General features: G+C 36.1%; 1 long non-coding RNA gene across 2 annotated transcripts; it reads right to left on the reverse strand.

Annotated features, from left to right (window-relative positions):
• Positions 1 to 1,232: 1,232 nt before the first annotated feature.
• LOC126955372 (uncharacterized) lies at positions 1,233 to 9,952 on the reverse strand. Of its 2 annotated transcripts, none has more exons than XR_007725910.1 (2): positions 9,677 to 9,952; positions 1,233 to 1,654 (listed from the first exon to the last, which is right to left on the reverse strand). It is a non-coding gene; the product is annotated as an uncharacterized LOC126955372 (long non-coding RNA). The 2 variants fall into 2 exon arrangements; XR_007725909.1 differs by having other exon boundaries at positions 1,233 to 1,673.
• Between the last annotated feature and the right edge of the window lie 214 nt (positions 9,953 to 10,166).

Below are 10,166 nucleotides of genomic sequence, written 5' to 3' on the forward strand. Positions count from 1 at the left end.
TAATTTGAGACCAGCCTGGCCAACGTGGTGAAACTCCGTCTCTACTAAAACACAAAAATTAGCTGGGTGTGGTGGTGCATCCCTGTAATTCCAGCTCCTCGGGAGTCTGAGGCAGGAGAATTGCTTGAATCCGAGAGGCGGAGGTTGCAGCGAGCCTAGATCTCTCTACTACAGCTGTTGACAAAGCGAGACTCCGTCTCAAAAATAAATAAATAAATAAATTAGACCAAAGTACTTGTTTTGAGCTACTAGCAGCAATAAAATTACATCTCATTTTTGACTCTGTGCAATGATAAATTGCTGTCATTGGCAGACTAGATATATGCAATTACCTGAAAACAAAGTACAAATTCGTGTATCAAATGGTAAAATACTTAATAATGAAAATAAGCCATAAAGAAAAACATCAAATATTTTCTTTGCATTCTATAGAAAGCATACATTTACACTATTATTTGTATAAATACGTATTTATTTGAAGGCTAGTACAGAAAGCGTAGTTGTTATGCATATTTTGGTTGAGTACCTCTCATTTCTACTCATATAAAGGTGAAATGGGAATAAATTTTACATTGCATATCTTACAGTTAGTTCCATTACTCCATCTTTCAAACAGAACAAATTGACCTTGTTTATGTGGTAAAAGCTTTTTATTTATATTGAGAATAGATGGGTCAAACATTGTTTCTAACAAGAGATATGACCCAAATAGTAAAACAGCAGATGCAAAGGGATAAAATATTAGCATAGAATTCCTATTAAGACGTAATAAATAGATTGTGGTGGTGTGTAGTGTTTAGATGATAGAGATGAACTTCTAAAATGTTCTCAGTGTCAGTAGCCACTACAGTGTGCAAAACCTATTATTGCAGCTCTTTAAACCTTTTATTATTGCAGTTCTTCAAGTGTTTTATTGTGTGCTCCCATGGCATACAGGAGTGCTGGGAAACATTTGCACTCTCCCCCAACCCACAGCTCTTGCAAATATCTGTTTGATTATGTATCATGCAGTGTTTCATCTCAGACATGATTTGGCACTGTCAGACTCAATTATGTAAGCTTTCTTAATAGCTGATTTATTCAAAGCAAATGATTAATTTTCTTGAACATCAGTTTGGTTTTTGTTTTTGATTAGGTATAATTGTTCGTATATTTGTTGGCAACAACATAAGTTCAGATGAATTCTGTTTAGCAAGATTATGGTCAGAAAAATATTTGCCGGCAGAAGAAAATAGCTGTGAGCATTAATTTTATTCATTCAAATCCTATTAAACTACAGCACATTGCTGTTGTGTAGGCAATCTAATGTACGGACTGTGGAATATATTACTTTCCATATTTATTTTTCTTCATAGAACATCACCCTGTACCATTATTCCACAGAATGCACTGGGAAATGCTGTCATAGAAGATAGCTGGAAGACATTCATGGTAGTGCACATTTCTTGGAGCTGTGTCTAGTCTTGCTAAGAAGACAATTATTAGAAGATCATGGGACGCAGAAGAAATCTTAAGTCTCTCGCATTAGGTTAGGAAACTGCTGTTCATTCGTGTGGACTCTAGGTTCCTGGTGTTCCAGAACTCACTGAAAGTCTGTAAGATGTACATTTTTCTCGGAGATTCCATGGCTTTCATCTTGTTTTCAAAGTAGTATCTGAAGACAGAAAAAGAGGCTGGAGACAGAGAGTCTGTCATTTAGGACATAAATAGAAAATCATTCTTACATTAAAAGAAGGGGCACTATATTCAGCTGAACACGTGTCATGGTTGGTCTCTATTTTATAAAGTTCATTCCAGGCATATTGTGATCAACAGTGAAATCTGAGCAAGTCCACACAAATTCTAAGGAAGTATTTAGAAATAAGGAATACTTATTTCTAAAGTATTCTACAAATACTTTAAAAATGCCCATATGCAACAACAGAAAAGGAAAAGATCCAAATGGAACATAGAAAATCATTCAGAAAAGTTTCTGGAAGGAGAGAAATTAAGACCAGAATGAGACCTTCTCATAGGCCTAATAGACTAAGGTGTCTCTCCATTTACTTAGAGGACCTGAAAGTTTGTAGGTAAGTCTTAGAGTTGCATAATTTATTTTTGTTATAGAAAAGCAAGATGTATAAATTGCCCTTACAAAAAAGTAGATTCAATCATGCTAATTAATATTTTGTTAGTTCTCATAAAGTTCTAGTCAAAGGACCCATCCAGGTACGTTTTCACATAGCTGGCTGGACTGGATAGATATGTCATGACAGTTACTAATGTGGGCAAGTAGCAATGACCCTTACAAATGCTCATTTAAAATAAGTTGTATTTATTTATTATTATTATTATTATTATTATTATTTTTGAGACAGGGTCTCTCTCTGTCGCCCAGCCTGGAGTGCAGTGGCGCGATACTGGCTCACTGCAGCCTCTACCTCCAGGTTTAAGTGATTCTTGTGCCTCAGTCTCCCAAGTAGCTGGGACTACAGGCATGTGCCACCACACCCGGCTAATTTTTGTGTTTTTAGTAGAAACAGGGTTTCGCCATGTTGGCCAGGCTAGTCGCAAACTCCTGACCTCAGGTGATCTACCTGCCTTGGCCTCCCAAAGTGCTGGGATTACAGGCATGAGCCACCGCTCCTGGCCAAAAATGTTTTATTTCTGTCTGTGAATGTAACATGAGATGTGAGAATAGACTTCATTTCTCACACAGTGCTCTACTTCCATTCTCATATCCTCATGACATTTTATTGTAATTGATTGCTTAAATCATCTTTTCTGTTAGAGTATTATCTGAGGACCAGCGCTGTTTTATCACACCTATCCCTACTCTAGTACAGAGAAGCTACTTGAGAGACAGTAACTGAAACCTTGTTTCTAGATGCCACTTTCTGATTCATCACCCCTGGAATTCTTTGTGTTTCTAGAGTATAGTGGTTTATATGTGTGGATTCAAGATTATCACGACAAGCATTAGTGAGGATTCTTTTTATTTAATGACTTGAAAGTATTTCACAAGGTATCATAAACCTATTTTAGCACAGATTTCCAGGTCAGTTGTTCATCAAAAATGGCTCCGAAAGATAAATGGAACATGAATTCTCTTTTTCTTGGAACTGGTTTTGAGAGGACCCTATCATCTCTAATTTGGAAATAACAGCATTTTAGAAAAATTATTTTTTTCCCTAGGATAATACAATTTGCTTAAAAAAACTGAACTTTGGATGATACCAAAATTTGGCTACCAAATGATTAAGGATAATCAATCTGCTGCAAGGTTTTTGGGTTGATCTCTATGATCATTCAGTAAGAGTGTATCCATGCTGTTCTATCCATAAATATACCTGAGTGCTGACCTTTACAGACGGCAACGAATAATGCATGATGTGTGTGTGTGTGTGTATATATATATATATATAAAATATATATATACATATATACATATATAATATGTATATATCCACACACACACATATATATAATGCTTCTAGGGAGTTTAAAAATAAAGAATAAAGAGAAGACTTAGTATCCTAGGAGACATTTGCTTTCCCTTTCTAGTTTTCTCTACTTTGTAAAATAGCTTCAGGATGAGAAAGTCATCTGAGGTCATGTACTTAGATTTACTTGAAAACATGAAAAAAAAAAAAATAGAAGCACAAACCTGTAAATCTCTTGGAGCAACAAGTGGGGAAGTACATATAAGTTGCTGTTAATATTTCTGTTAATGAACCAACCTAGTGAAATTAGGTTTAGAGAGCCATTGAAACTTAATATATTCGTTCATTCAATGAACATTTGTTTTGTGCTTATTATTGGTCAGTCATTTGATGCTGGGAATGCAATCCTGAGTGCAATAGTAGAAAATGGATAAATAAGGATACTAGGTGCTCTAATACCAGTATATGTTTTTACAGGGTATAGTGGGAACATAGAAGTGAGAAAAGTCTGCTCCACCTTAGGTAAAGATGGGAAGAGGAGGAAGGTAGGCAATAATTCACAGAGAACATGATCTTAGGGCTGAATCTTATAAAATAAAAGATAAACCTGAGAAAAGCTGTAGAACTGTAAAACAGCTCAGCATGTTTTGAAACCAGCAGATAGATAGGTATGACGGGTATGAAGACTGTACAAGGATGGAACAGAAGAAAACAATTCCTAGAGCTAGAAAGTAATTGGAAGTCAGGTGACAGGAGACCTTTGGGGCCTTTCTAAGGAGTTTGGATTTTATCCTGGAAGTGATGGGACATGAATTGACAGGACTTGTAATGTTAGGGATTGGGCTGCAAAAGGAAGGTGTCTGGAATGACTCTCGGCTTTATTTATGGTTTGAGTGGCTAGGTAGAGTGGTAGTCCCTGAAAAAAAGATATATTTTGCATCTTTGGTGTGTTTACATCTTCACAACAGTTTTGTGAGGTAGTTAACATTATCATTTTATAAGGAAGAAAAGTGAAGACTTGTATAGGTTAAAGATTTTGTTTGATTTCTTGCAGCTAGTACTTGATGAAATCATATGGAACACAAGAGTTGTCTGATCCCAGGATCTGAGCTTGTAGCCACCGTTGTAGGCTTCCTCAAAGGCACTAGTAAACCACAGGATTTTCAAAAGTTGGAATTGACAAAGAGAAGAAGAAATATTATAACACAGACTAAGGAAAAAAAAAACTGTTATATTTAAGGAGACATTAGTGCTAAGAAATTCTGCTAGAAACTAATCAGCACATATTTAATACCCACATATGCCGTAATACAGATCTCTCTCTCACACACACACACATACACACACATGCACGAACAAAAATAAGTCAGTGTTAACTCAGTGATACACTTTTCTATTCATCCAATTATAATTTTCTCAAAATTCCATAATAAGGACACTTGTGGTAGCAGTTACATAATTAAACTACACATTTTCAAGGGTCTCACTTATGTATACAGCACTGGGTTAAAACTTCATAACATTTTTGAACCTATTAATTAGCTGGAAACTGGATTGTTGTTTATTAACATTAACTCACTATCAATCAAAAACTGATGATGCATCATTAGATTGCCATATAGTGTCAATTTTAGGAATTTATTTAGAATAAGTTTAGCAAGAACTTAGACTTTATTGGTTTATTAAATAAATCAATTTTGCTTCACAAGGCAATTTAGTGTCATATTGATGTTATTAGTATAATAATTTGGCAAACATGTAGTTTTTTGTTTTACTTTGAAAATTATGCATAGAAATAGATCTCTACAAATAAAGCTGATAGGGAAGAATTATGCAAAATAGCTGCAAGATTTTGTCGCATTTGTACACATTATAAAGGGTACAACTTGTATTTTCAGTAGTGATTTCCTATTAGTAACACTGGTCAGTGGTCATATTGAAAGAACTTGACTTTTTTTCTGTTGGTAGATTTTGCCTGTTTAATCATTTAAATCAAAATGTAACCTACAGGATGTGTCAGCCAAGTCACACACGAAAAAATACCAATAAAAATTTGCAAAAATATTGCCCAACCTTCCAAATAAACCTAAAGAAATAAAAATAAAATTAAGAATACTATTTTGAGTATATCAAACTGACAAAAAATAAATAGAAACATGATTATCATACTGAGTATGGCAAAGACTTCAAAAAAATTATTGTCCTATACCACCGATAGTATCAAACTTTATTGAGAGTAACTTAGAAAAAGATGTACAGAGTCTTTCATGCCTGTGGTCCTAATGATCCTACCTTTTGAAATTTATTTATGATGACATTATGAGGAAAATCTAGTTGACTGTTACATTTTTATAATTAAGATAACCGTCATAGGAAATAGGACAATATTATGAATAACTTTATGCCAATAAAATGTAAAAATGTAAGTGATATAGACAAATTTCTAGAAAAACAAACTTACAAAAATGGATACAAAAATGAATAAATTATCAGAGTAGTCCTCTATTAAGTAGAAGCCATATGGAAAAAAAAAAAAAAATCTTCCCACAGCACATACCCCAGGTCCAGATATCTTTACCAGTGAATTTTACTTTGCATCATTTGATTTCTACTAAGTGTACTGCAGGATGTGGAGGAAGGAAAAGATGAGTTCATGGCTTTAAATCCTAATCCACAACCTCAGTAGGGATCCAGGAAACTTCTGTAATTGTCCTGGAAAACACAGACACACACAGAAATATCTCCTGTAGCTGCAGGGTTAAAATTTCTGAAAACCAAGCTTCAAGTCTGATCCTGTGAGCAGCTGAACTTACAAATGCAACAATGTGGGTGCATCTCAAAAACATGATGGAGAGCAAAACTGCCAGACACAAAAAAGGATATACGGTCTAATTGCATTTCTGAAAAGATGAAAAAATAAAACCAACAAACCTTACAAAGTTTTGATGGCATATTACAAACAAACAAACAAACAACAAAGGGATTACCATAAATGTTAGGAGAGGAATTATCAAAATGGAGAAGGGAATAGTAATTGGGAGAGGACCAGAGGGGACCGTCTCTGTGCTGGCCGTACTCTCTTCCTTGGCTTGACTAAGGTAACAAGGGTGATCGCCTTGTGATAGTTTTTTGAGCTATGCACTTATGTTCTGTGGAACTATCTATCTATCTATCTATCTATCTATCTATCTATCTATCTATCTATCTATCTATCTATATGTATTATTTCTCAAAACCAAAAGGATTAAAAGGAACCCTGAAGTGTTTGCTATCTAACTGGGAAACAAAAGACAAGATCCTTAAATGACTGACAAGTCTCTAAATAATCTGGCCTCCTACTAATGGTTTGATGTCTCAATTTTTCTTCCTCTCTCTCACTCTGCTCCTGAATCTACACATATAGAGTTGAACGTGATCAGAGAATACCCAACACTCATGCTGTCTGGTATCACTTGAGATTCATAACTACCAAACCTAAAAGGGAGCTTTAAAGCTGCAGTATTTTTTTCCTAGTCCATTCACTTGTCACTCACCAAGGTGACAATTTCATAACTCCTGTACAACCTTCAAGCCCTCCATTCCCTGATTTCACTGCCCCTCCTCACTCCATAGTAGCAGTTTTGCTTCCTCTTTGTACTGAGAAAATGGAAACAATTCCACTGGGTGGACACAGAGCTGTATCATCCACATCCCTTTTCACAAAAACAGCCTTATACCGTAGCTGCCGGGATCAGCAGATGTCTTCCAGCATTCAGCAACTATAAAGTCCATCTCACTTTTGGAGATCCCAGAATGCACCCTTCTAGGGGAAGCCCAAATCCAGTGTCCATTTCCAGGAGTGGTTGAGGGCAGCATAAAGGCTGGAGGAACAGATCCAGAGCTGTCTTTGGGTTGGTTAAGTTTTGCCAGGCATGTACTGTAGTTTGAATTTCTCCTTCATCCATTTGTTTCCTCTCTCTCCCTTCCCTAAGTGTTGATCCCTAACACATATTCAGTATTCCAAACTCCATCTCAGTATTTGCTTCCAGTGAATCCAACCTGTGATACCTCAAACACATTCAGATTTCCATCACCATGTTCACCTACTAACTTGCTTTTTTCCTCAATGTCCTATGACTGCCTTCTTTACAGAGTGTTTTTACTTAAAGCTAATCACTTCATTTGTGCACTGCCTTTGCTTACTGAGAGAGAGAACTCTAGCAATTCTTTCTCCCCTCGCCATTTTTTCCTTTTTGTAAAATTGCTATTATCTCTCCTTTATTATTATTTTTTTTAATCTTTGCCTTGGTCCATTTCACCGGCTACTGAGGTGTTCTGCTTTCTTTTGCAAAATTATTAATAATCTCAGACTCCCAATTCCTCTTCTCTCATTTCCTCTGTAGCTTATTCTAATCAGGCTTCCCCCTCCATTAGTGGAAACTGCCCTTTTCAGTCATCAATGGCTTTTACAATGCAAACTATGATGGTCTGATCTCAGTCTTCATCATACTTAACTGCGTGATTGATAAAATTTTCTGCTCCTTAAAATGTTTCCCACTTGGCTTCCAGGACACCAAACTCTTACTTTTTTCTCCTCCTAGTTCACGGCTCACTCTCAGATGAGCCACCTAGTGCACATTCCAAGAAATGCCGTTTACCTAAAGCAAAACACCAGCAGTGGCTATACTTCTCAGTCCTCTTTTCTAATTGTTCTCTTTTCCCTGTCTCTTAAGGTAGAGCAAAACTGTGTCACCAGGCTGGCAGTGGCGTGATCTCTCACTGCAAGCTCCGCCTCCCGGGTTCACGCCATTCTCCTGCCTCAGCCTCCCAAGTTCTGAATTGCCCGGCTCTTTTCCCTGTTTAGTAGAGACGGGGTTTAATGTTAGCCAGAGGGTCACATTTGACCTCGTGATCCACCCGCCTCGGCCTTCTATGTACACATCTCTCTTCCAGACACTCAGACTCAGAAATGCACAAACCCCCTGACATCTTTAATGACTAATAGATACATTAACGTGTCCAAAATGAATTCTAAATTCATCCCAAACTTGCACCACTGGACAGTTCTGCTCCCTCAGTTTATGACAACTCCATCCTTCCAGTTGCTCAAGCTCGTTCTATTTCATTTTATTTTGTGTTTCAAAACAAAACAAAATAGAAGAACAATAAGGATTGTAGATTACTTTTACTTTATGCTCAGAGATGGGGAGGGAATAATGGTGGTTAAAGAATTAACCTACTTTCCAATTTTCTAGGGATAGCACTCTGAATTTAAATGTTTCAAATGGGCTGACAACCGTCAAAGACATTTTCCCACTACTTCCTCCCTCTCCTCTGGTATTCAATTCCTTTCTAACTTGACTCATATTCACCTATTTCTTTAACACCAAATCAGTCCTTCAGCTTTATATCTAGAAGTATATATTCAACACTTGTCACTTCTGAAAAAAACAAAAGGTAGTTATGCAATAGATGAAGTTATGTCCAGAAATCTACCAAAAAGAGATTTTTTTGCCAGATATAAATTAATAAGGAGTTTTCTGAGGAACTTTCAAAAAGGAATTTTTGGAGTTTACCTTTTTAAAAATGTTTCCGGTGTTTAATATGTGAAGAGGAATACAATTTCTGGTTATTATAGAGGGAGAAACAGAACTCAAGCAGCTCTATCCATTTTTATGTAGGCCTTTAGTCCATTTTTTAAAACTATAAATAAATCCCTAGAGATTACGGTTTCAGGTTCCTAAGACTAAATATGTAAATAACTACGCTACAAAGTGCTAGAGCTCATCAATTGTGAGTTACAAAAATCCATAGTAGAGTTTAACTTGATGGAAACAAAAATAGGAAAACCAAAAACAAAACTGAAAGATTAAAATCTTGTCTCTAGTTCCTTTCCTCTTTCAGTGGAAATGTATTAAAGCAAATAAACATCACTTTTGCTTGACCTTAGATTTGCAGAGCAGTAAGAGAATATACAAAATTCATTTACAAGTTAACTTTCAAAATTAAGATGATGATACAGTAGTTCCCCCTGAGCCTTGGGGGATGTGTCCCAAGATCCCAGTGGATGCCCGAAATCACAAATAGTAGCCAACCCCATATATATACACCATGATTTTTCCTATACTCACATACCTATGATAAAGTTTAATTTAGGAAATAGGCACAGTAAGAGATTAACAACAATAATAATAAAATAGGACAATTATAACAACATTTTGTAGTAAGAGTAATGTGAATGTGTTCTCTCTCTCTCTCAAAATACCTGATTTTACCTCAACTATTTTCAGACCATGGTTGACTGAAGGTAACTGAAACCATGAAAAGTGAAACCGCAGAATTGGGGAGAGTACCGTATCCGCAAATGATGCTATGGCTGGTGATGCTAACAGCAAGGCTACCAGCCTAGTCAGGCATTCTTATCCATAGAAGAGTTGCCATGGGAACCTCATGGCAACCCACAGATTTCAAGTACTGTATGTTCTGCCTAAATAAATAATGAAAAGCTATCTTCTTATTTAATGTTCTCCATATCTACATACTTAATAGGGCAGGATGCTACCTCTAAACAAAGGTAAAAATGAGAGACATACAAAAATAATATAAGGATTACATCTCTGCATTTTAAAAGCACATTGCATGTTAAGTAATTATGTTTTCATTTCATTCTGGATCAGAAGATCAGATACACATCACTGCTTATTCAGACCTCACCTGATCCTATTTATAGGCCCCTCTCAAACTCACTGAAGATGGGAGTAATCT

Source organism: Macaca thibetana, chromosome 5 (genome assembly GCF_024542745.1).
Source record: "Macaca thibetana thibetana isolate TM-01 chromosome 5, ASM2454274v1, whole genome shotgun sequence".
NCBI classification, from domain to species: domain Eukaryota; kingdom Metazoa; phylum Chordata; class Mammalia; order Primates; family Cercopithecidae; genus Macaca; species Macaca thibetana.